Source organism: Lygodium microphyllum, chromosome 7 (genome assembly GCF_053477565.2).
Source record: "Lygodium microphyllum isolate KBCC chromosome 7, Lygodium_microphyllum_v1.1.10, whole genome shotgun sequence".
Classification (NCBI taxonomy): Eukaryota; Viridiplantae; Streptophyta; class Polypodiopsida; order Schizaeales; family Lygodiaceae; genus Lygodium; species Lygodium microphyllum.
In genome coordinates, this window is record NC_141141.1 from 87,377,055 (window position 1) to 87,403,261 (window position 26,207).

A 26,207-nucleotide genomic window follows, 5' to 3' on the forward strand; every position below is an offset into this window, starting at 1 on the left:
GAGCCCCCACTTAATTCTCTTGATCCGAGCCCCATTTTAGGGTTTTAACTAAAAGAAGCCTAAAATAGGCATAAAATAAGTTGTTTTGGGGTTGTTTAAGTGGCTAAGTGCATTTCTTAGCTTAACACTCCCTCTCAAGCCCACAACTGAGCTAGAAAAGTGGCCAATTGAAAGTTTTTATTTACCCCAAGGCATCCCACCCCAAAGCAGCCAGGGCATTGATGATTGGACAAAGGGTGCATGGTGGCTACCTAGTGGCCTACCAAGACTATAGAGGCGATGATTATCTTACCAAGGGAGCGGAAGCGATTACCCCAGAGAGGCCAGGGCATCGAACTAAGGATGCTCGTCGGTTGCCCAAGGGCCCACCAAGTCTTGTAAAGGTGGACGGAATCAACAATGGACCTTTTTTTTGGGAGAATACATAAGTCATGGAGGGGCGGCGGCTGATTAAGTATCAGAGAAGAAATAAATCCAAGTCCTTCATAAAATAAGCAAACCTATCCCACACACTACTAGGATAATTATCTAAGGATAATGGAAGTGTATGTGTGTGTGTGCCAATCATACGGAGAATATGGGGAGAGGCAAAAAAGATGATGGTGAGCTTAGCAAGGCAAGCAAACAAGCATGGGGAAACTGCCTTGGAGAACTGTCATGTGCAATGCTACGAATATGGTGGATCCAGAGTCGACCACTCATGAAAGACTGAAAAGGGGTAATGCGCATAGATGGATGTTTAGATGAACAAAATGCCAATTCATGGGGTCATACAAAGGGGCATGCAAGATGTCATGCTCAAGCAAAATGTGATGCAATGGAGCCATTTGACAGTGTCCTCGTAGAAGAATTGTTCACTTGTCCTAGTGCCCTTTTACAATCATGTCATTGTGACAGTGTAGGTGAAGTTACAAATGTCTTTAAGTACAATTATAAAGAATATTAAATGTCTGAAATGTCTAAAGCTAAACTACAAACATCATCATTATCATTGATCAAGAGAAGAAACCGTTCGCTCTCAAACTAGAGGGAGAAGCAAGAGGGAAGTACCTCCTCTCTGTCAATCTAAAGAAGAAGAGGAAGGTGCATCCAAGCCAATTTGAGGTAGGATATATTGTAGGATTGGCCAATTGACCGCTTTGGTCAAAATGTTTGCAAAATTGTTGCTTGAAGGTAGAAACTCTAGGTGAATAGTGCCTAGCTCAGCCCGCTCTTTGGTGAAGTGGAAGTGGACTCTCACATGCCGTGTCTAAGATGTGATGATTGGGTTGCTTGCAAGGGCAATGGCACTTTGGTTGTTGTAGTAGACAATTGTAGAAGAAAACAAGGAAACTGAAGTGCAACCAACAAGCATCTTAGATAGATGGCCTCAGTGGTATCACCAAAGAGAGCCCTATATTCAAGCTTGGTCGTGGAAGCCGCCACTATCTCTTGTTTACAGCTTGATCAAGAAATGGGAGCCATGTCCTAGGAAAAGAGGTAACCGCCATGGGAATGTCGGGTGTCAGGATCTCTTGATTAGTCAGAATCGGTGTAACCCTGCAAGCATAAATCATGTCCATAAGTCAGGCCATAATTAAAAGTACACGGTAAGTATCTCAATACATGAAGACAAGCAATCCAATGTGACATCCTAGGTGCTGAAAAATATTGACTAAGTACACTAACTGAGTATGCTAAATCAGGTCTAGTATAAATCAACCAAAAGAAGCTTTCCTACAATAGATCGATAGGTGTATGCATCGAAGGGCTGACCTAGGGTATCCTTCGACAGATGGACAGCGGGATCAAGAGGGATGGCCACATGCCGTGTCTAATCTGTGGAATACTGCTCCACCAATTGAAGGGCATACTTCTGTTGCGAGACAAAAATACTTCACCCAGATCGAACTACCTTCATTTCCAAGAAATAAGACAATAGACCGAGATCGGCCATCTCAAAGGTAGCACAAAGCTTGGCCTCCGGGTTAGAATATGCAATGTAATCAACTGTAAAGATTGAAGCATATGAAGCTTGAGGGGAAAGCTGAGTAGATCTTCTAGGGCCCTCCAAAGTGCATTCCGGTGGAGGGATCCCCTAATCTTGCATGGTCTATAGTTATTAGCGAGGTAACGTGTCTCCCGGAGGGGACCTGGGAGCGGATGATGTAAAGAAATACCCTAACGTAGAAACACAAATAACAATCGTACGACAAAGCACAAACTAATAAAATAACACAGTTAGGGCTAGGGTGACTCAGAGACAATGAATATAGTGAACAAATGAAATGATATGACTACTGAATATACAATGCTCATGTAGTAAAGACACTACGCAATGAATGAATACTGAACCTCGAACTCCTATATCTCAAGGATCAGGGCAGGGGTAATGAGCTAGAGAGTGTGTTGTACTCCGAATGGATCCTGAATTGCAGCAAGGTAGCCTCTGGATGTCGAACTCCAGCAAAGGCAACCTAGGAAGGCTGGATTTGATGCAAAAGAGAGTGCAAGGGAGAGAAAACAGCAAATGCAGGCAATGGAGAGAGAATTTGTTGCGACAAGCCGAGGGAGAAAACTGTCAAACGCAGCTGTGAGGAGAGAGAATGATGGTGACAGCAGTCAGGAGAGAGAAAACATTGATGGCGGCAGCTGGGCCTGCAAACGCAGCAGTATGTTGACGTTGCAGGCTGTATTACAGCTGTGCAGGTGGTCAATAGCAGTCGCTTGGCTGGAAACAACAGCAAACGGGAGGTGGAGGGCTGAAAATAGGTGCCAAATTGTAGATGATAGAAGGGATAGCTGAGACTGCGATGCCCTCCGCGAGAGGGGTGTGGGCAGCAAGCTGAAAACTCTTGAAACCTTAAAAAATGAGATAATTTTCTGAATGGAGAGTGATCAGTAACAGTCACTCTACTGTAAGTAGCTGCAAATTGTGGGTGGAAGGCTGGAAACAGGAACCAGACTGTAGATGACAGTAAGGGACAATTGAGACTGTGATGTCCTTCGTGAAAGGGGTGTGGGCAGCAAGCTAAAAACACCTGAAACTTGCAAAAACGAGATTAAGGGCTGAATGGAGGGCAACATACTTATTTATAGAAAGTTTGGGCCCTCCCAAGTGGGTTTGTGCTTATGGGACATAGACACTCTCTAGGAACACATTTCTTTTAAATAAACAAGGTTTCTTCATTAATTAAGCATGTTTTGGGGCTGTTTTAGTAAAGCTAATGCATTCTTAGCTCAACATCCCCTCTTAAGCTCAACAACAGTGCTACGAGAAGGAAGGCTAGCTAAGCCCTTTTTTGTTATATTTTACCCCAAGGCGTCCCACCCCAAAGCAACCAGAGCATCGGACAAAGGGTGCGCATTGGCTGCCCAGTGGCCTACTAAGACTACAGAGGCGATGGTTATCTTAACAAGGGAGCCCGAGTGATCACCCCAGAGAGGATAGGGCATGGGACAAAGGGTGCTTGTTGGTTGCCTAGTGGCCTACCAAGCCCTACAAAGGCAGATGGAATCAGCTATGGACTTTTTTTTTGTTGAGGGTTTTTTAGATTTGATAGATTTAACATTAAGTGAGGGTTGTAAATCAGTTTTCGTCGTATTGAGTATCCGTGCTCCAATACGGGAGAGTGATAAGGGATGGTCAAATGCAAGACCTTCACAAAACAAGCATATTATCCCTACCATTACTGGGTGTCGGTGAAGAAGGAAAATGGCAAAGGTGTGGGTATAGCAAATATGTGAAGCAAGCAAGACAAGCGAGGGAAAAATTGCCTTGGAGACTACCATGTGCAATGCTACGAATATGGTGGATCCAGAGTAGACGACTTCAAAAGACTGAAAAGAGATAAATGCACACAGATACATGTTTACATGAACAAAATGCCAATGCATGGGGTAATGTAAAGGAAGATACAAGATGTTATGCTTATGCAAAATGCTATGCAACGGTGCCACTTGGATAGTGCCCTTGCAGGGGAATTGTTTACTTGCCCAAGCGCCCTTTTACAATCATATCATTCTGACAGTCCGGATGAAATTACAAACCCCAATACAAAAGAATAAATGAATGAATAAAAAACTGTAAGCATAATCATTGTCACTATCAAGAGAAAGAAGCCGCCCCCTCTCAAACTGGAAGGGAAAGCAAGAGAGAAGCACCCTTTGAGCTCTCCCCGTCAATTGGAAGAAGTAGGTGTCAGAAGTGGAGCAGCAGTGGAAGCATAAACATGTGCTGAAATAAACTGCTGAAACACAAGACAAAAAGAGAAAAGAAAAGAACACGATACAGATGAGAACTCAGATGTATGCACGGGAAATGGAATCCATATATCTGAACAAGAGACAGTCGCATACAACAGTGAGTCACTGGCTGCGTGGGCACTGGCACTGGCTCCTCTCTCCACAGAGTCTGCAGATGGTGAAATGAAGTGACTGACTGAGGAGGAGCCACCGAGTATAAATAGGCTGAAAAAGTGGGGAACAATAATGCTGGTCGGACAGCATTAATGCTGGCCGACTGGTGCATAAAATGCTCCACTGGCATAAAATGCCACACCAAAAAAATACCTAAAATACCTAATAAAAATGCTCAGCCCAGATCAAGCTCAGACTCACACATGAGCTGACAAATACTCTGCTAACACCCTCTCTCAGATCATGAGTGATCTGATACAATACAATAGTACAATGAAAAGGGATCAGAAACTATACAACATAGAACCACCAAGGAGAACCATGGATACCCAAGCAGTGGGTGATCAAGCCACCACCAAGGTGCCTCGGAGAGAACCTGATGTCGATGTCGATCGTACCAAACACCTGAAAATAGAGAAGATCATAGCATATCTCTGTGTCCATCACCAATGTCTCGCAGTAGCATACAAGACCATCTTGTCAAAAATGCCTCTGAACATAGGTGACCATGGAGTCCCTGCCTTTGGCCAGACCGCCAAAGTGTCCCCTCATGTGAGCTCCAGACAAAAGCCTCCCGCTCTCTGTCAGATAACCAGCTCATCGTGAACTTGGATGTCAATCCCAGCTCCAGGATTTGATTCCACCAGACTGAAGTCGATGCGTCAGGGACGTCCCTCTTTGGAACCTGTGCACCTGTATAAAAATATAGATGAGGCGCGGCTGCCCCATCTGAACACCCGCTCACACTCCCTCTCTGGCACAAGAGAGTCGTGAGGGATGACCTCATCACCACCACTAGAAAGCAGCCGAGGAAGGGGCCACCAAGCCCTTCCCGCGATCCGAAGAAGAGGATCCCTTCCGCGCCTTGGACTTCACCTTGGTCGGAGGATCGGAGTCAGAGTCTGATGAAGGAGAGGACTCATCGGTAGAGTCAGCATCCCGCTTCGTCTTCTGCTCCTTCTTCTTGGAAGGGGCTAACTTCTTGCAGTCCTTCCGCAAATGTCCCTTCTTGCCACAGTGGTAACACTGGGCCTTCAACTTCTTCTGCCTGTTACCCCTCTCTGAAGCTACATAAGCCTCACCTCCATAATGTGCCGGAAGCCGCCCCTGTAATCTCAAGGATGTCGCATGGTTGTCCTCATCAAAATCTTCAGGAAGAGGAAAAGGACGGAGAGGTCGAGCAATAGCTCCACAGACGATGTACCATAACCGCTTCTGCACAAACCAAGCTTTCATGACAGCACTGTCAGAGTGCAGCGGTGCGGAAGCGTAGGACTGAGAGAGAGAGAACGCAGAGAGAGAAGGGAGAGAAAGAGACAGTGGACAATGAAGATCTGCTGTATAAAGAATGCTGAATACAAAGATATACACGGGCGCAGTGCGTTGGACTGCGTGTCTCCACCTCGACGATGCGACCTGCTGTCCACCTCAAAGTCTGCTGCAGTCTGCACTGTCTGCTGTCTGAAATCTGTGAACAGAGACAGAAATCTGCACGGCACCGGTCTGTAATCTGCGACAGAGAAGAGTGCGAGAGGTATCCGAGACTGCTGGAGACGTCAGGTATAAATAGCCGAAATCTGCCCAAAAAAATAGGACAGGTCGGCTGCATTAAATGCAGCCGACTGGGCTGCAGGCAGTCGGACTGCCACGTGGCAGTCCGACTGTGCAGCCCTGGCTATGATCTCTAACACCCCCTCTCAGAGCCTGGGCAGGGCAGAAGTCTGAGGGATCTGGAATGTCTCCGAAGTAGAGCCTGAGGAAGCGCCTTCGTAAACAAATCCGCAAGATTGTCCTCCGTCTTGCAATACTCCACAGTGATGGTCTCATCCAGAAGCTTTTCTCGGATGAAGTGGTACTGGATCTCAATGTGCTTCGTCCGGGCATGAAAAACAGGGTTCCTCGCCAAGGCAATGCAACTCTCATTGTCACATCGCAGCAATGTAGGACGAGTCTGGGGGCACCCAAGCTCCTCCAACAATCTCCGAAGCCACACAACCTCGCATGTGGTGGAAGACGCAGCCCGATACTCCGCCTCAGTAGACGAAAGGGCTACCGTGGGCTGCTTCTTGCTACTCCATGAAATAACACCTACACCCAAAGTAAAGCAGTAACTTGTTGTAGACCGCCTGTGGTCCACGTCACCGGCCCAATCCGAGTCGCTCCAACCTGCAAGTACAAGATCTGACCCATTTGTCCCTGCGGGTTAATGAATCCCCAAATCAGACGTCCCCCTCAGATATCGAAGTATCCTCTGAGCAGCCTGCCAATGCACCGTCTTAGGTTCACTCATGAACCCGGCCAAGAGCCTAACAGCAAAACATAGATCAACCCTGGTGTTGAGAAGCCAAATCAAGGACCCTATCAACTGTCGATAGCGGGACGCATCCGCCAAAGGAGAAGCTGAATGGGAAGTGGCCTTCCAGTTCGGATCCATAGGAGTAGAGAGGGCCCGACAATCTTCCATCTCAAAAGACACCAAGAGCTCCTGTACATATCTCTGTTGGGAGAGAAAGATCCCCCTCTGAGACTGATAAATCTCATGGCCTAAAAAAAAATGGAGTAGCCCCAAATCCGTCATCTCGAACGCTGACTTTGTCTCCTGGACCTGCTGTGCATCATCGCCTGTGACAATCAAATCATCAACATATAATACAAACAGCACACAACCATCCTCGGAAGTGTGAACATACAGCTGTGGATCGGTCTTGGACCGCCGATATCCCAACTGAGACTGGAGGAACGAATCAATCTTCTCGTTCCAAGCTCGCGGGGCCTGCTTGAGGCCATACAGGGCCTTCTTCAACCTGTAGACTTGCCCATCTGAAGAACCAAAGCCAGGAGGCTGCTCAACGTAGATCTCCTCCTTCAAATCACCATTCAGGAAGGCCGACTTCACATCCAACTGATAAACAGGCCATCTCCTATGGCCAGCCAAAGCAAGAACAGCTCTAATGGTTGCCATACGAGCTGTGGGGGCAAAGGTGTCATGACAGTCAATCCTTGGGCGCTGGGCAAAACCCTTAGCAGCAAGGCAAGCCTTGTGCTTATCCAAAGTACCATCACTGAGATATTTGGTCTTGAAGACCCACTTGACTCCAATCACCTTCTTCTTCGGGAGGCGTGGCACAAGTGACCAAGTGCCATTCCTCTCAATAGCCTCCAACTCAGCTTCCATAGCTTTCTTCCATGGGGCGGACTGTAAAGCCTCCTTCACGGAGGTGGGCTCTCGGTCCTGCATAACACGGGACATCAAACAATAATTGGAGCAAACAAGCTCCGAAGAATGCGCCTGGTGCCTCCGTGACCGCCGCGGACCATCCTGCGGTCCCCACTCCTCAGGAACCCCCTCGATCCCTGAATCACGGAGTGTGTCACGGGCCCAGCGAGGAGGAGGCCGAACCTCCCCTCGTCGTTCTCCATCAGCAGAAGACTCTGCAATGTCCACCGATGGTAACTCCTCAGAGGTGTCCGGTGGAACAGTAGACTCTGTGTCAGAAACAGAATCATAATCAAAAGGCACGGGCTCCAGTGGAACTGTAGAAGGAGCCCAACTCTCCCTTGGATCTCCAAGAACGGGATGCTCCTCACCCGTTGAAGAAGCCGGAACCTCCACAAACCGCACATCACGGCTAGTGTACACATCCCGCTTGACGGGATCATACAGTCGGTAGCCTTGGGACTGGGAGCTGTAGCCAACAAATACTTGTTTGCGGGAAGCCGCTTCAAATTTATCACGGTGAGCCTTGGGAATGTGAACATAGGCATCACACCCAAAGACTCGAAAGTAAGAAACATCTGGCTTTGTCCCAAAATAAGCCTCAAATGGAGTCATCCCTTCCACGGTCGAAGTAGGGGATCGATTAAGAATGTGGACTGCAGTAGCCACAGCCTCGGCCCACAGAACCTGAGGGGTCTGTCGGTGCTCCATCATGGTGCGCGCCATCTCGATCACACTGCGGTTCTTCCGTTCTAGAATACCATTTTCTTGAGGAGTATTGATATTGGCAAACTCCTGGTGAATTCCTCTATCTACACAAAACCGAGCAAATTCATTAGACACAAATTCACCTCCCTTGTCGGATCGCAAGGTCTTCAACTTCCGGCCTGATCGGTTCTCCTCAAAGAGAAGCCAATCCTTGAAGTGCGAGAAAGCTTCTGACTTTAGTGCCAAAAAATAGGCCCATGTCATCCTGCTGTAGTCATCCACGATCAACATGAAGTACGAGCTCCCACGCAGGGACTCATTCCTCATAGGGCCACATAGATCCGTAGATACTAGCTCCATCGGTGAAGTAGACCGCCGCGAAGCGGTGTGGGGAATGGCATCCCTATGCTGCTTCCCCCGTATGTAGGAGACACATGGCTGCTGGCTCACCACTATATCCGGCAACCCTCGAACAAGCTGTCCACGTGACGCCCTCCGAAGATAGTCATAGTTCAGGTGACCAAACCAAGCATGCCATAACTCAGACTGTGACTGTGAGGTAAGAAGAAGAGTAGAGAGGGCAGTGGAAGACTTCAGTTTGTAAATGCCGTTCTCCTCATATCCGGATAAGAGAACCTTCCTCGATCCACGATCAAGGACTCGCACAGTAGAACTGTCAAACTCCACCAAAAGACCAAGGGAGCAAATCTTATGGACTGAAAGGAGATGGTACCCTAATCTTGGTACATGCAAAACCTCTGAGGTATGGGTGCCACCTCATCCATCCGGAATAAGCTGCATCTTACCCCGACCTGCAATAGAAACTGAAGAGCTGTCCCCAATGAGAACCTGCCCACGCGAAGGTCGCAGCTGGGCAACACCATCTGATGAAGGAGTCATGTGCCGTGAGGCACCACTATCAACAATCCACTCTCGAGCTTGGGGAGCCGTCATCGCAGCATCAGAAGCATTCGGTGAAGCGTCCTCAATGACAACTAAATGTAGAAATGCAGCTGATGAGGGTGCAGCCACCGCTCCAGAATCCTTGGTATCCTTCTTCTTGGTGTCCTTCGTGTCTTTGTCAGGGCAATCCTTCTTCCAATGGCTAGTCTTTCCACAAATGTGACATGTGGAGTCTTTGTCCTTGTCCTTCTCCTTGTCCTTCTTGGACTTGTTATCCCCCTTCTTCTTCTTTTGGTCCTTCCCCTTCTTCTGAGAGGCTTGACCTGTCAACGCCTCCGTCTTGGAAGCATTCTGTCCCTTTAACTGTTCCTCTTCGTCCAAGACCATAGGAACCAACTCTTCCCAGCGAAGAGTAGACGCTCGCCCCGAAGCAATAAGGGCAGAGTAAAATGTACTGAATCGTGGCGGCAACTGGGACAATAGTGTGATCGCCATGTCTTCGGAGGAAATCGGCTTCCCCGCATTCTGAACCTGCATCTGTAGCTGCCTTAGCTTGTTAATGTGTTCCCTTAGCGAAGAAGACTTATTGACGGACAAGGTCTGCATTTGTACCTCCAGAGAAACCCTCTTCATCAGGGTCATCTGATTGTACATTTGATCAAGCTCCAGCCATATCTCACGAGCCACCGTCAAGTGCTCGATGTGAGCGATCACGGCTGTAGTGCATGATAGAAAGAGAAAGGATCGAATCTTGGCATTCAGTTTGTCCCAATGAGACTGGGCCCTGGCCAACTCCGTACGAGCATCGGAAGAGAGTTTGGACTCATCTCTTACCGAAGGCCGGTCAATATCCTCCTGTACCAACTCCGCCAAATCATAGGACTCAAGGATGGCCAACATCATAACGCGCCAAATGCGGTAGTTGTCGCCGTCGAGCTTCTGATCTGTAGGAAGAGCCGGTAAGACAGGCACCTTCCGGTCCATAATCGCCTGGAACTCCAGATCCATCTCTGTAGACATCTTCACCTGCAATGCCTTCTCAAACGCAAAAGCAGCCCCCTCTAACTGGGTAAACTCAGCCTGCTAAGGCTCTTCCGCGTCCCAAAGCTTCTTCACCCACCGAAGGCGATGAAAAAGCAAAACCTGCACTTTTAGGTTGAAAACTCAAACTTCCTCTGTGCCAAACAGCAGTAAACAGCAGCAAATCCACCACCTGTACTCCTTTCCTGTGCGCCCACACTCGTTTCAGCCTTGTTCCAAGGCGCAGCCCTCCTGTCTGCCCTTAAACGCAAAAAACGCAAATTTGTGTCGCGATGGAAACTCCACTTCAGGTTGATTCTGCGCTCAGTCAGCCCTCAAACACTGCTCTGATACCATGTCAGAGTGCAGCGGTGCGGAAGCGTAGGACTGAGAGAGAGAGAACTCAGAGAGAGAAGGGAGAGAAAGAGACAGTGGACAATGAAGATCTGCTGTATAAAGAATGCTGAATACAAAGATATACACGGGCGCAGTGCGCTGGACTGCGTGTCTCCACCTTGACGATGCGACTTGCTGTCCACCTCGAAGTCTGCTGCAGTCTGCACTGTCTGCTGTCTGAAATCTGTGAACAGAGACAGAAATCTGCACGGCACCGGTCTGTAATCTGCGATAGAGAAGAGTGCGAGAGGTATTCGAGACTGCTGGAGACGTCAGGTATAAATAGCCGAAATCTGCCCAAAAAAATAGAACAGGTCGGCTGCATTAAATGCAGTGCCGACTGGGCTGCAGGCAGTCGGACTGCCACGTGGCAGTCCGACTGCACAGTCCGACTGTGCAGCCCTGGCTATGATCTCTAACAAGCACTCCATGTGAGATAATCAGGTCCATGTAACTTATCATCAGTGGAAGTGCACGGAGGAGCCATATGGAGAGGATAAGAAGAGAAGGAGAGAAGAGATGGAATGTAGAGAGGAAACACAGCCAAAACACAAGCACAAACTACAGAAAATGAGAGTTCACATGCAATATAACCCAAAATCTGATCAATAGAAGACAAAATCTGCTGCAGAAAGTTAAAAAATTAGTCAAAAACTGCCAAAAACAGCAAAAACGGCCTGAATTAACAGTCACCCAGCCACGAGAGACGCTGAATCAGCAAAACGCAGGCTGTAAACTGGAGAAAAGCAGGTAGAAAATTGTCGCCAGCAGTTGCTGATGAAAAACGCAGGCAGCAGGCGATGGCAAAACTGCAAAAAACGCAGGCTGAAAACAGCCCCAAAACAGGTCGCCTGGCTGCGACAGCAGTCGTATGATCAGCAGGGGTACAAAACAGTCCTGAAATCAGCAAGAAAACACAGCAGAAACACAAATCCTGAAAACTGATACCATGTCAGAAGTGGAGCAGCGGTGGAAGCATAAACATGTGCTGAAATAAACTGCTGAAACACAAGACAAAAAGAGAAAAGAAAAGAACACGATACAGATGAGAACTCAGATGTATGCACGGGAAATGGAATCCATATATCTGAACACGAGACAGTCGCATACAACAGTGAGTCACTGGCTGCGTGGGCACTGGCACTGGCTCCTCTCTCCACAGAGTCTGTAGATGGTGAAATGAAGTGACTGACTGAGGAGGAGCCACTGAGTATAAATAGGTTGAAAAAGTGGGGAGCAATAATGCTGGTCGGACAGCATTAATGTTGGCCGACTGGTGCATAAAATGCTCCACTGGCATAAAATGCCACACCAAAAAAATACCTAAAATACCTAATAAAAATGCTCAGCCCAGATCAAGCTTAGACTCACACATGAGCTGACAAATACTCTGCTAACAGGGGAGGGTCTATCCAAGCCGATCCTGGGTAGCAGGTATTGAAGAACTGGCCGGTTGACCACTTTGGTCAAGATATGTGCAAAATTATTTGGTGAAGGCACAAACTCTAGACGGATAGTGCCTAGCTCAATCTGCTCTCTGAAAAAGTTGAAGTGGACTCCCACATGCCGTGTCTGCGGTGTGATGATTGGATTGCCCGCAAGGGCAATAGCACTCTGGTTGTTGCAGTAGATAACGATGGGAGAGTCACAAGGAAATTAAAGTGTTGCTAGTAAGTTCCTCAAGTAGATGGCCTCAGTAGTGCCATAAAAAAGGGCCCTATGCTTATCCTCGGTTGTGGAAGCCGCCATCGTCTCCTGTTTATGGCTAGACTTGGAAATGGGAGCCGTGCCCAAGGTAAAGAGGTAGCCGCTACGGGAACACCGGGTGTTAGGATCTCCTGCCTAATCAGAATCAATGTACCCTTGCAAACATAAACCAGAACCATATGTCAAGTAAATAACGCTACACACGAAGACATGGAACCCAATGTGGCAGCCTAGGTGCTGTGAAATACTGATTGAGTATGCTACTTGAGTAAGCTAAATCTGGCCTGGTATGTATCAACCAAAGAAGTTTCCCTACAACAGATCGATAGGTATGTGCATTAAAGGGCTGACCTAGGGTATCCTTCGACAAGTGGACAATAGGATCAAGAGGTGTGGCCACTGGCCGTGTCTAGTCCGAAGTGTGCTGTTCCACGAGTTGAAGTGCGTGCTTTTGTTGTGACACGGAAATACAGCCCCCAGATGGAACTACCTTCATCCCCAAGAAGTAAGATAACAAACCAAGGTCTGTCATCTTGAAGGTAGCACTAAGCTTGGTCTTAATTTCTGCTATAGCAGTAGAATCAGAGCTTGTGATGAGTATGTCATCAACGTACAGCAGGATATAGCTGACCCCCTCTGTAGTAGATCAAACATATAAGTTCAAGTCATAAGGGGTAGAATGGTATCCATGAGTTTGTAAGAACTCATCCATCCTGTGGAACCAAGACCGTAGTGCTTGCTTCAGCCCATAAAGAGCTTTCTATAAGCGGAATACCTTATCCCTCGGGTTCCTTGAAGGAAAGCTTGGTGGCTGCTCCACATAGACTTCCTCCTCTAGAAAACCATTCAAAAAGGCACTCTTGATGTCCATCTGATGTATCGACCAACTGTAGTGAGCAGCTAGTGCAAGAAGTAACCAGAAAGATGTCAACCACGCACTAGATTCAAAGGTCTCTTCATAATTAACACCATACTTCTGTCGAAACCCTTGCACTACAAGGCGAGCCTTGTACTTGCGTAAAGTCCTATTAGCTTTTAGCTTGTTCCTAAAAATCCACTTTGTCTTGATGACTTTCTTGTGGCTCGGACGATCCACCAATGTCCAAGTCTCATTTCGATCAATATTCTCAAGCTCATTTTCCATGGCATCTCGCCATTGAGGATATTGAAAAGCCTCCTGCCATGTATCTGGCTCAGAATGTGCTGTGTAATCGGCTGTAAATAGTGATGCAAATGATGCAGGAGGAGCAAGTCGGGCATATCTTCTAGGTCGCTTCGAAGTGTAATTCGGTGGTAGGATTCACGAATCCTGCATGGTCTGTTGGTACCAATGAGGTAATGGGTCTCGCAGAGGGGGACCTGGGAGTTGAAGAATTTGCAAGAATTTTAGGAGTGGGAAGTAGACCAAGCTTAGTAGGCACTATCTCCGAAGATGTGGATGGAGGAATCGAATCGGAATCCGGTGCAGAGGACTACACGATATCCCTCTCGTAAAAAAACGACGTACCTCCTAATGATCACCTTGTTTGTTTGAGGATTGAACAAACGATAGGCTTTCACTTCAGAGAAATATCCAACAAAGATAAGGAGATTAGCTTGGAGAGTGAGCTTTTCTATCTTATTATCAAGTGTGTGTGTGTAGGCACGACATCTGAAGACTTTGAAGTGGGAAATGACAGACCGAGAGCCAAAGAATGCCTCCTACGGGGTCTTCTGAGGAAGAGTCGCAATCGGGCACCGGTTGAGGATGTACATTGAAGTGTTAACAGCCTCGACCCAAAGGCGCTCAGGGAGCTTTGCTCCGAATGGCATAGAGCGTGTTATTTCCATGACTATCCGTTTCCTACGCTCTACGACTCCATTTTGAGAGGGGGAGTTGGCAGAGGTGAGTTGACGAGAGATGCCATGCTGCTATAGAAACTCAAAAAACTCGTGGGAGATAAACTCACCATTTGTATCACTCCTTATGCAACCAACACGACGTCAAGTGTGGTTATGAACCGGTCGCACCCAAGCAGGAAAATATGTGAAAGCATTTGACTTATGCTTGAGGAAGTACACCCACATGTATGTAGAATGATTATCCACTATATCAAAAGAAGTACAACACACCGTTCAAGGCAGAAGTGGATGTCGGCCCATAAAGATCAACATGAATCAATCTAAGAGGCACCTCAGCAAGATGTGTAGACTGCTGAAGGAATGGGGTACGGTGTTGCGTTTCGAGTTGACATGCTTTACAGACATCTCAAGCTAGCTTTAGGCATGGAAGGCCCTCAACCAGCGCATGGTGTGACAACTCATAAAGAGAGTTATAACCAAGATGCCCTAAGCGAAAATACCAAAGATTCTCATTGTTTGTAGGTTCACGAGATGTGGCAAATTCTTGGAAGCTATGGAACACGGAGCCCTCGGTTGTCGGCTTGGTCAGAAAGTGTCATATGGTATAGGCCATTAGGCTGTGCCTCACCGTGAGCAATCACTAAACCAGTTTGAGAGTCAAGGACCTTGATTGTGGTCGCTGTAAAGAAAACTGCTTGCCCCAAGTGGCAAAGCTACTGAATAGATAACAAGTTTATCCCAAGCTGAGGGACATAATATATATTGTCCAGTGAAGCCAGATTCAGACCCTGGTCAGGGGAAAAATTGATGCAACCTTGAGCTTGAATCTTGACCGAGGAGTTGTTTCCTACGCGGACCTGCTTGGCTTCAGGGAATTAGGTACGAAAGATGTCCTCTATAGGAGTCATGATGGGTAGGTCCACTGTCCACAGTCCAAATAGGAGTTGAAGTGCTCGACTGTGATAAGTGGGCCTTTGCGGTAATTTTGTCGGGAGACAACCCACAGATATGAACGAGATTCGCATCTGATGTCTCTACGGAGACGATGTGGGCCTTTGCAGACGAGTCAGACAAGCCCTTTGGAGTTGAGAACGTTGTTGAGTGAGATGGTTGAGCGGTGGCAGTATGAGTCTGATCTTTAAATTGCCCCTTGCCATCACCTTGCTTCCCTTGCTGGGGATTGCTCGACTGAGGGGCGGGGGTTTGAGACTTAGGTTTTTGTGTTGTGCCTCTTGCCTTTGATTGATGCTCGTCGTCAAAATGGCCAGCCTTTTGACAATGTTGACAATATCTATTCTTTTTAGATACATTCTGTTACTCGGTTTTGAGTTGTGATTGGGAGTTTCCTTGTGAATCCTCGGATTGATTTTGTTTTTGAGTGGAAGTTTGATTTTGTTTACCCTTTCCTTGTTGCCCCTTATGAGAATGAGTAATAAGAGCCTTCTTTGAGGTAGTATTCATATGAAATTGATCAAACAACTGTGCATAACGCAACAACTAACATTCAAATTCATAGAAAGTAGGTATGGTGGGCTTGGAAACTATACTTTCCACAAAATTGGAGAATTTCTTGGGGAGTTTGTTTAGAACCAATGTGATCTGATTGTCAAGTGTGCCCATTGCTCTAACGCTAGGTCAAAATGCTAAAGCTAAGAATGAAACTCAGGCAATAAGCCCTGCATCAGCTCGATAATAACGGAGGCATTCCTAGCCTTCCATGAGCGGACGACCTCATATGAAACAAGTGTGGGGTTGGGTTGGGGTTCTAACCCCTGCACAAGATCCCATAGGTTATGTGAGTCAAGGACATGTCTTAGAAGATTCGACCAAGTGGTAAAGTTTGACCTATTGAAACGAGTCTTGTCATTGGATGCATGCTTGGCTGAAGATAAGGTAGAACCATGAGGTGTCGAAAAAGTGGGGTAAGATGTATGGGGAGGGTAAGAGGGTGGTAGTGGAGGTGGCTGATAGAAAGGAGGAAGAAGAAGAGGTGGGTAGGCAGAATTAGGCTGTGAGTGTCTAATGAGTGCCGATTGAGGCGGAGGCACTGGAACATAAATGTTTCCATAAGGCGCCGATAGAGGTGGAGGCATTGGGACATGAAAGCCGTGTCCAAAGTTTGGCTGGGGCACAACAGAATGACCAGAAGGTCCACTAGGTAATGCCATGGAGGCAAGCTGTGGTACCAAATTGATCCACACTTGGGAGAGATTGGGGGGAATACCCAGGGTGCAACGATCCTGAAAGCGTGTGAGAAGAAGACGAAACACCACCCGGCTGAGGAAAGGATGAGGTCTTTAAAGGTGGTGCCTATGTTTCCATAGCCCCCCGGTGCGATGTGATGTGCAACATAAGGTGTGTGAAAAGGGAATGTAAATGGTGTAAATGAAAGTGTAGAAGGAGCGGAAGAATGTGGTGGGATGGGTGGGTTTTGAATTTGTGGTGTGAAAGGTGCATATGCATTTTGTTCATTTTTATCATTTAATGATTGAAAATGAAATGATGATAAAGATGATGCACCATGTAATGTAGAAATAGGAACACCAAATTCATTCAGATTTTGAGAAGTAAACTGAAAAGAAAGAAGGGTAGAAGAAGAGACACTTGGCTATTTCTTATAATCCCCACGACATGTGTTAATACACAAGAATTGGTTCTCAAGAGGACCTTTTGGATAGTCAACGGACTGTACTCTTTCTTCCTCATGATTTCTACCAGTATACTGCAAAGTAGAAGAAGTAAAAGAAGAAGGAATAAAAGACAAATCTAAAGTACCTTACATTAGAGTGGACGGAAGAGAATGAAAGAATGGAACATACTCCGGATCTCTTTCTCCAACAGGGGGGACCCATCCTTGATGGAAGTCTTGACAACCCTACAATATCATTAGATTTATGCGCAACATTTGAAGAGAGAAATTCATGCATACCTTCATTGAGTAGCTTCTCTTGAAGGGCAATCCTTTGATCGAGCTCCTCAATCTTCTTTTGTCTAAAAGCCATGATCACATGATATTCTTCAGTGGACAACTTGTATAGCTTTTCTTCTGTGTGGTTAGAAGTGTCTTCTATCATGTCGGAACTTTGTGGAGCAAGCTGATCTGCCCACTCTCGCTCGGTTCTCGGCATAGTTGGTTTTGAAGACCGAATTGATGTTGTTGTGTTCGAAGTCATTTGAACCTATTGTTGTTCTTGCTTTTGTAAAGAGCTTTCAGATCAAAGGCGGTTTCTCAAAGACTACGAGGTTCTGATACCATGTAAAGACATACCCTAACATAGAAACATAAATAACAATCGTACGACAAAGCACAGACTGATAAAAGAACACAGTTAGGGTTAGGGTGACTCAGAGACAATGAACACAGTGAACAAATGAAATTATATGACTACTAAATATACAATGCTCATGCAGTAAACACACTACGCATTGAATGAATATTGAGCCTCGAACTCTTGTATCTCAAGGATCAGGGTAGGGGTAATGAGCTGGAGAGAGTGTTATACTTCGAATAGATCCCGAATCGCAACAAGGCAGCCTCCGGATGTCGAACACCAGCAAAGGCAGCCAAGGAAGGCTGGATCTGATGCAAAAGACAGTGCAGGAGAGAGAAAGACTAAAAACGTAGGCTGCAGAAGAGAGAAAACAGCAAACACAAGGAGTGGAGAGAAAATGTGCTGCGACAGGTTAAGGAGAGAAAACTGTCAAATGCAGCGGTGAGGAGAGAGAAAATGATGGTGACAGCAGACAGGAGAGAGAAAATTGTGTTGGCGGCAGCTGGGGCCTGCAAACGCAGCAGTATGCTGATGTGGCAGGCTGTATGACAGCTGTGCAGGTGGTCAGCAGTAGTTGCTTGGTTGGAAAAAGCAGAAAATGGTAGGTGGAGGGCTGGAAACAGGCGCCAGACTGTAGATTATAGAAGGAACAACTGAGACTATGATGTCCTCCGCGAGAGGGGTGTGGACATCAAGCTGAAAACACCTGAAACCTTCAAAAACAAGATTAGTTTTTGAATGGAGAGTGATCAGCAACAATTACTCTATTGTAAACAATTGCAAACTACAGGTGGAAGGCTGGAAACAGGCGCCAGATTGTAGATGACAGTAAGGGACAGCTGAGACTGTGATGTCCTCTGCGAAAGGGGTGTGGGCAGCAAGTCGAAAACACCTGAAACCTGCAAAAACGAGATTAAGGGCTGAATGGAGGGCAGCATACTTGTTTATAGAAAGTTTGGGCCCTCCCAAGTGGTTTTGTGCTTATGGGACACAGACACTCTCTAGGAACGCATTTCTTTTAAACAAACAAGGTTGCTTTATTAATTAAGCATGTTTTGGGGCTGTTTTAGTAAAGCTAATTCATTTTTAGCTCAATAGAAGAATCTATAGGAAGTTCAGGAGTGGGCAATAGTTGCACTTTCTTACCATGCCAACAATCGAGAACTTGGAGTTCCATCGCTTCCGAGCTTTAGCCACTACACATGAACCTTCGAGCACTAAGTGTCTCTGGCATTATCACTTAGGAAATCTTGGATACAAATTCACGTTGATCTTTGTGGCTCGTCACCCCCTACTGCCTTAAATGGCACATTTTACTTCTTTTCGATAGTGGATGATTTCTCTAGATACATGTGGGTGTACTTTCTCAAGTACGAGTCTAATGCTTTCACCTATTTTTGTGCTTGGGTGCTCCTGGTTTATAACCAAATTGGACCTCTATCAACTCCCTTTCCAAAATGGAGTCTTAGAGCATAAGAACTGGGCTAAAGTAAGGACTCAGAGTTTTTGAAGGAAATATCCACATTTTTTGACATTGCCATCTAGAGCTCCATGAAGGAAGAAAACTTAAGTAAGCTGCTCCAATTGGTTAGAAGTGAATGTGTGAAGTTGTCAAAGCAAGCACCAACCTTTGTATTCCAATATAGACAAGGTCAAAGCAACTCCCACAAGAACTTCTGTCGAAAGGAGCTACACAAATCCCCTTTTCATGAAATGTTTTGATGACATTGATTGGCTGCACTTTAGCCCAACAACAACACTATTTGTGGATGATAGCATGGCAAAGATGCAAATGAACCCACCCAATACCTTTATATGCCCACTCCCATTTGAGGGAAACCCCATGGACGCAATCCTTCTGGAGCACATACTTTCCTAGGGATCACCAATTCCATTTATTCTAATGTAGTGCGGCGTTGAAGAGGTGGAACCGGGCTAACTCGTACTTCCACCCCTTTAAATATTCAATAAAACCCTAAATGCCTACTACAATGCAGAGACATTTGGTCCTTTGGAGCCCCAAGAGGAACACTAAGGGAAAGGGGTTTCTACCGCAAGAAAATCTATCTTGTAACATCAACAAGCTTTTGTTTCATTCTTTTGAGAACCACAACAAGGAAAAGAACAAATCTTCACACAATATCATAGTAGATATCTCCCACGGATTTGATAGAATCAACCATAATCTTCAACATCTTCATAGAATCCATCAATAGAACAAGAAACACAAGAGAATACACTACTTTTGAATGGAAATAATCACATATTAAGTGAAATCACTAGGATGTATTTCTTTCCCACTAACATAATCCCAAATTTTTTTTGCAACAAGCACATTCTTCATCATGAAGGACCACAAAGAATAGTTGTTGGTATCCAATCTATCCTCTTTTGATACATAAATAAAGACATCACTCTATCCTTCATTTGCCATGATAAATGTCACTCTTCTAAATGCACAAGAGCGATAACAAAAGCTGGCTTGACTTGGAAATCTACAAATCTCCAAAAATTACAGCAAATGCCAAGCTGTAATCAACTAAATCGTGTCACACTTGGCCACTACTGCCTCAATGTGCTGAAATTTTTCAGATTTCAGCAAGCAACACACTGCTCAAAGCAATAAGAGTGCTTATTAGCACTAAAAACACAAAAGACCTAAAATTTGACCATTCAATGTGCAAGATTTTAGTCAATTTAGACTGAAACCTCAATACATATGCCAATGCCTGTCAAGAGCACAAGAGCCTTAAATTTGCTGATCCAAATGCTTGTGAATTTTTGCAGTTGGTGCACTGAAGCACTTGCTCAAGCAGAAATTAACCTTTCCTTGCAAAAGCCCTTTTCTTTGGCTCTAATACTCTGAATAAAATAATAAATATGTCTGTGGAAATTGAAGACGACAAGCCGTACGGATGCTGACGTGGCAGGGTGGAGTTGTCGGAAACACTGGCAGAGCTGTCCAGAATTGGTAGGCGGAGCTGCTACTAGCGGGCGTAGTTGCTGTAGGCGGGCGGACGGACACTGAGCTGGTGGATCTGCTGGTGGCGCCAGGCATAGGGTGGTAGTTGGTGTAGATAGGGTGGCGTAGCTACAAGGCAGCAACCTGGTTGAGTTGGCAGGTGAGGCTGGGTGCCAACTGCAGACATCTGTAGTGTGGCGGTCAAGGAAGATGCAGGCTGGCTGAGGTGGCTCTGATACCACTTATTGGTGATGGAGAGCAGTAGCTCAGCTTCAGAATAAGTATGCCCGATAGTAGAGAGAGAGTGTGTGTATGTGTGTGGTCACATCTCTACACCAGATTGATTGAAAAGTAAGGTACAAAGTACAAAGCACAGCCCTTAGACTTTAGGATTGTGTAAATGACTTAAAGTGTGTTCACATATAGATGTGTGTAATATGTTATAAGTGACCAAAGTGTGTAACATAAATACATAGATGAAGAATAATGTGATTGGGGGAAAAACCCTCTCTTACGGAGAGTAAAAAGTGCCCTAGTGTCTTGTGTGTGAATCACTGTCACTCTTGTGTGAGCATAGGCATGAGTAAAATCCAACACAAAACACAAGGTAGATGGAGATTGATGCCAGATGGAGGAATGCTGGCGCCAACATCTAGGAACTAACATGAGGGAAAGGGAAAGTGCCCAAAAAGCCAAATGCAGGTGTTGACAGTGCCTTGAGAGAGAGAAAGCTGACGCCCATGTGTTAATGTTGGTGCTAGATAGAGGGGAGCTCCAAAACACAAAAGCTAATGATGAAATAGGGCACGTGAGGTAGAGAAGAGGAATGATGAAGGCAACCATGAGCCAGGAATCGCGATTTCCTCCCGAAGATGTGTGAGGGTAGTGGAAGGGTTTGTTGAGAGAAATCAAGGGTGTCTGATAATGATGGAAGAGGGGTGAAGAATGATTGAAGACTGGTGAGAGTGAATGAAGTGATTGCCTATTTATAGGCATAAGCTGTCTAGGGTGGCACACCACTGTATGGGCGCCCATTGAAAAAGTGACCAAAATGTGAACACTAACCCTTTTTGGGGCTGTCAGTGCACAACCCTAAATGAAGTGTGTAAACTGAAGAAGTGGTTTCTCAACACCCTCTCTTAGGCCCAAAAAGGATGAAGAAAGAGGAGCGAAGAGAGAGACGATGAAGATGGAGAGGATCTTGGAGATCCAAGGTTGCCACTTGAAAGATAACTTGTAAGGAGCAATAGATTGGATGAATTGTAGAACTTGGCTCCACCTAGGAAGAGAAGCCACTAGTGCCGCAACTCCATGTTTGAAGGAACCCGAAGGCCTCGCTACCAAGCTGTGGTTGAACCTCGAAGGCTGTGATCTAGGCGGTCCCTGAAGATCATGGATATCAGTAGGAGAAATGATTGCTCGAGGACAAGCATCCCCAAAGAGTAAATGGTGGGTGACAAACTTCATGATGAGTAGGTGCCCCCCAAGGGTGGAGGTATAGGGCCCCCCTTAGAAGTCGAACAATTAGAAGCCTTCATTGAGGGCAAAGAGAGTATATTCCCCTCTATGAGAGAGAGGGAATCAAATAACTTGTGGATCATGGACTTCGAATCATTTGATGACGAAGGGAGTGTTGTGACCCGCCAGTCATGTCGAAGAAGGTATTTGGAGTATTGAAGATGTTGAAGAACTCCCAAAGGTGGCCTCTCGAACTTGAGTAGTTGAGGGTGGGGAAAGGCGACGTTTATGCTGAGCCAAGGGTGGGCAATAGTCGTTGTCTCTTAGTGGAGCGGATTGCAGAGCTAAAGTAATGGAAGGTGTTAAACAACCATTGTCTTGCGACAGAGGAAACTACCGGGGGGACTTGGGAGGTATCCAACAATCACTCTCTTTTGGTGGAGTGGATTGCAGAACCGTGGGTTGTCGAGGTGGCATTCCTGAAACCCTAAAAGAAGTTGAAGCAGCCTCTATAGCGCATTGCGGTGGTCTCAACCGGGGGGACTCGGGAGGTATCCAACAATCACTCTCTTTTGGTGGAGTGGATTGCAGAACCGTGGGTTGTTGAGGTGGCATTCCTGAAACCCTAAAAGAAGTCGAAGCAACCTCTATAGCCCATTGTGGTGGTCTCAAGGAGGTCGGGGTACCAATTGATCCTCATGTGGCTCAAAAGGGCTTAGTGCACATTGGATGCGTCTTGTTGACTTGAGCATAAAACCTTCAGAGTCGGTGCATAAGAAACTTGGTAGCCCAAAAGGGAGAGGTGGCATGAGTGCTTAGGGGTAGACACATATACTCTGGTGCTATAGGGAGCAAAGGTCCATGTTGGGAAGCATCGGTGGGCGGAAGAGAAGCATCCGATGGTTTGTCCATTTGCTTGTGGAGAAGTCATAGCACTAGAATGTCAACCTCTACAAGGGAGGGTGGGTGGAAGAGAAAGAGAAGGGTATCTCTATCTCATGGTGATGCAATGGAAATGAAGAGGAAAGTTAGTAGATGATGCTGAATCTGCAACCTATCTTTGCCTTCTTCGATATAGAGGATCTTTGTGGCTAATTGAGCACCTCTGGCTCTGATACCATGGTAGAAAAAATGACAAAGAGACTAGAGAGACAGTAGGGCTTGAATCATGCTATGAGAAGAAAAGTTGATATAGTGGAGTGGAAGCTCAAAATATAATTGCACTGTCCTATTTGAATCATGCTGTAGCATCTGTGTGAATCTGCATAGTGAAGGGAGTGAAACACAATTCTATGGGCAATGAGCTATTGAAATAATCATTGGAAGGCAAAGGATAGTCGTTGAGGGAGCGAACCACATTCCTCTGATGTCATTGGCGATGAAGAAGGTGATCACCAGTTGTGGAGAGAGCAAATTGCAGTCCTCAAATGTTTGTTAGTGAGCCGGGATGCAAACGCAAGTACATGTGCCTAGAATATTGAAAATGCAAATTGTAGAAAGTTGATGCCTTTGCAGGAAAGGTTGCTAGATGGTAGACGCTGCTTTATGATGGCAAACGCAAAATGTAGGGACCTCCTCTGTGCAAAACATAAGGCAGATGCAGTCTCCAAGAGATGGAGACCGACGCTAGGTGGAGGAATGCTATTGCTAGACCCTAGGAACTAATGTGGGGCAAAGGGAGAGTCCAAACAGCCAAATGCAGGTGGTGATAGTGCCTTGAGAGAGAGAAAGCTGACGCCCATGTGTGAATGTTGACACCAAATAGAGGGGAGCTCCAAAATGCAAGACCTGATGATAAAATAGGGCGCCTGAGGCAGAGAAGAGGTAAGATGAAGGCAGCCATGAGCCAGGAACCACAATGTCCTCGTGAAGGGGTGTGAGGGCAGTGGAAGGGGTTGGTGAGAGAAGGGAAGGGTGTTTAATGATGAAGGAAGAGGGGTGAAGAATGACTAAAGAGTGGTGAGAATGAATGAAGCGATTGCCTATTTATAGGCATAAACTATCTAGTATGGCGCACCACTGTGTGGGTGCCCACTGAAAAAGTGACCAAGATGTGGGCACCAGCCCTTTTTGGGGCTGTTAGTGTGAAACCCTAAATGAAGTGTGTAAACTGAAGAAGTGGTTACTCAACAACATGTTCTAGAAGCTCCCTCCTCTTCTCTAGCATGACATTGGGGCAAAATAAAATTGCACCTCCAATTTTGGCTCAGGCAATAAATGAGCTCTTCTTAGTTTGTTTGTGCTACTTGTATGCTGATAAGGACATAGCTTGCATAAATAAGCATGCAATCCACCTCCGCTTAATGGGTGTTTGGCTTTTACCTTGTCCCACTATGACCATGTGTCAGAGTGTCTACCTCCCCCTTTGGCACAACAGGGTGCTTTCAAAGAAGCCATGTGGAGTATGGACACAATGTGTAGAGTACACAGGAGAGGCTTGGTAGCTGGCTACTGTAGGTGAGCAGAAAGTTGAGCAATCATTGAGAGATTGAGAAGGGAGATGAGGCTGGAGAGAGACTACAGCAGGATGGGTAGTGAGCACAAATTGCTGGGGGCAAACTGGGACAGGCAAGCAGATTGTAATGCTGAGTGGTTGTACGGCTCAGGTGGCAGCAGCAGGTGTCAGGTGGTGGAACAAGTGGCAGTAGCAGTGTGAAGCAAGCAGACTAGAGGCAAGTGGGATGTGATAGGTGATGGGCAGACTAGAGGCAAGTGGGATGTGATAGGTGATGGGCAGACTAGAGGCAAGTGAGATGCGATAGGCAGGCGATAGGTGCTAAAGAGACAGGTGCTGACAGGGAGGGCAAAGGTAGGAGGAGAAAGAATGGGTTGCACCAAGTTGTGATGTCTTGACTCTACTGTTGAAACAGCAATTTCTTTCTCAACCCTGTTTCTGTCATTGTCCCCAAAATTTGTCCCATGTCAGTATGATTTCATGACACTTGAAGGCATGGTCGACTGGTCTTACAGATCTTCTCAAATGAACTTTTGTCCTCAAGGCCATCTGGTCATCCTTAGTATTGAGTTTCGTTTATACGGAGTTAATGGTTGCTCACTTATACATAATACCACACTTGTTGGAGAGCGGGGTGCTTACCTTTCTCCATGGCATTGAAAGGGGATTTATTTTTCTTATCCCCGATTCACTTTTCTATTTCTAGACATATCTTCAGCTTCACTTGGGTTTCCTCACCTTCGTCATCTGCAAAATGTTGCTGAGAGGGGTTTTTGAGATAGCATCCAGCTGGAGTTTGAGCATGTCCTGTCTTTTGTCCCAGTGCCCCATTATCTTACATGTATTGTGTGCATTTGCACCATCAAGTGATGTCCCGCTATTGTCTGTTTATAGATTCGGTTGTATATTACAGATCGGTTATTTAGCCAGTAAGTTGTATCAGTTGGTCAGTTAATTTATTGTAGATGTTCATTTCTCCTTTATCTTTGTGGGTTGAATATGACTGTTTGTTCTTGCATTTAGTTTTCTTTAAGGTGAGGGGTCTGGAACATGTCCCATCTTTTTTCCCAGTGCCCCATTATCTTTCATGTATTGTGCACATTTGCACCATCAAGTGATGTCCCACTATTGTCTATTTATAGAGTCAGTTGTATACTACAGATCAGTTATTTGGCCAGTAAGTTGTATCAGTTGGTCAATTAATTCATTTTACATGTTCATTTCTCCTTTGTCTTTGTGGGTTGAATATGACCGTTTGTTCTTGCATTTAGTTTTCTTTTAAGGTGAGGGGTCTGGAAAAAAAATATTGAGTTGCCATTGTCTATTGGCTAATGCTTTATACATAATTGTCACCTCCTTTTTGATTAAGGATGGAGCTCGATCAATTTGCTAGATTTTTAAGGCTCCCTCCTTGTCAAGGAGCTATTAGCCTTTTCAGTACTGCTATGCAAGTTTGAGATGGTGGTGGGGAGGAAGGAGGCTATGGTTGGATCCAGTTGAGTCTAGAACTCTTAACACAAGGAACATGCATCTACTCATAGCCATGAATTTGACGTGGTGGTGGGAAGGTAGAAGGCTGTTGTCGATCCAGCTGCATCTGGAAGTCAAAACATGAGGATGGATTTAAGGCTTTTACCTGGTATGTGAAGCTTGCAGATGTCTTTGAGGACCCCGTGTTTATACCAAAACATGTACATTATTTCTGGTTACTTACATGGGCTGTGCTGTAAACTGCTGTACGTTAAGTGGGGTGGGTCACAATCTAGCCAGTGTTGATAACTGTGGGACCTAAAGCTTTTAAGATGTTCCAAATTTGCTTCAAGGAAGGGTTGGTAGGCACTACAGACAGTGGGTCACAGTCTAGCTGGT

General features: G+C 46.0%; 1 protein-coding gene across 1 annotated transcript in view; it reads left to right on the forward strand.

Moving 5' to 3' along the window:
• Nucleotides 1-26,207, forward strand: part of LOC148033661 (SIN-like family protein) — an 87,692-nt gene that overhangs the window by 4,284 nt on the left and 57,201 nt on the right. The window lies entirely within an intron of this gene.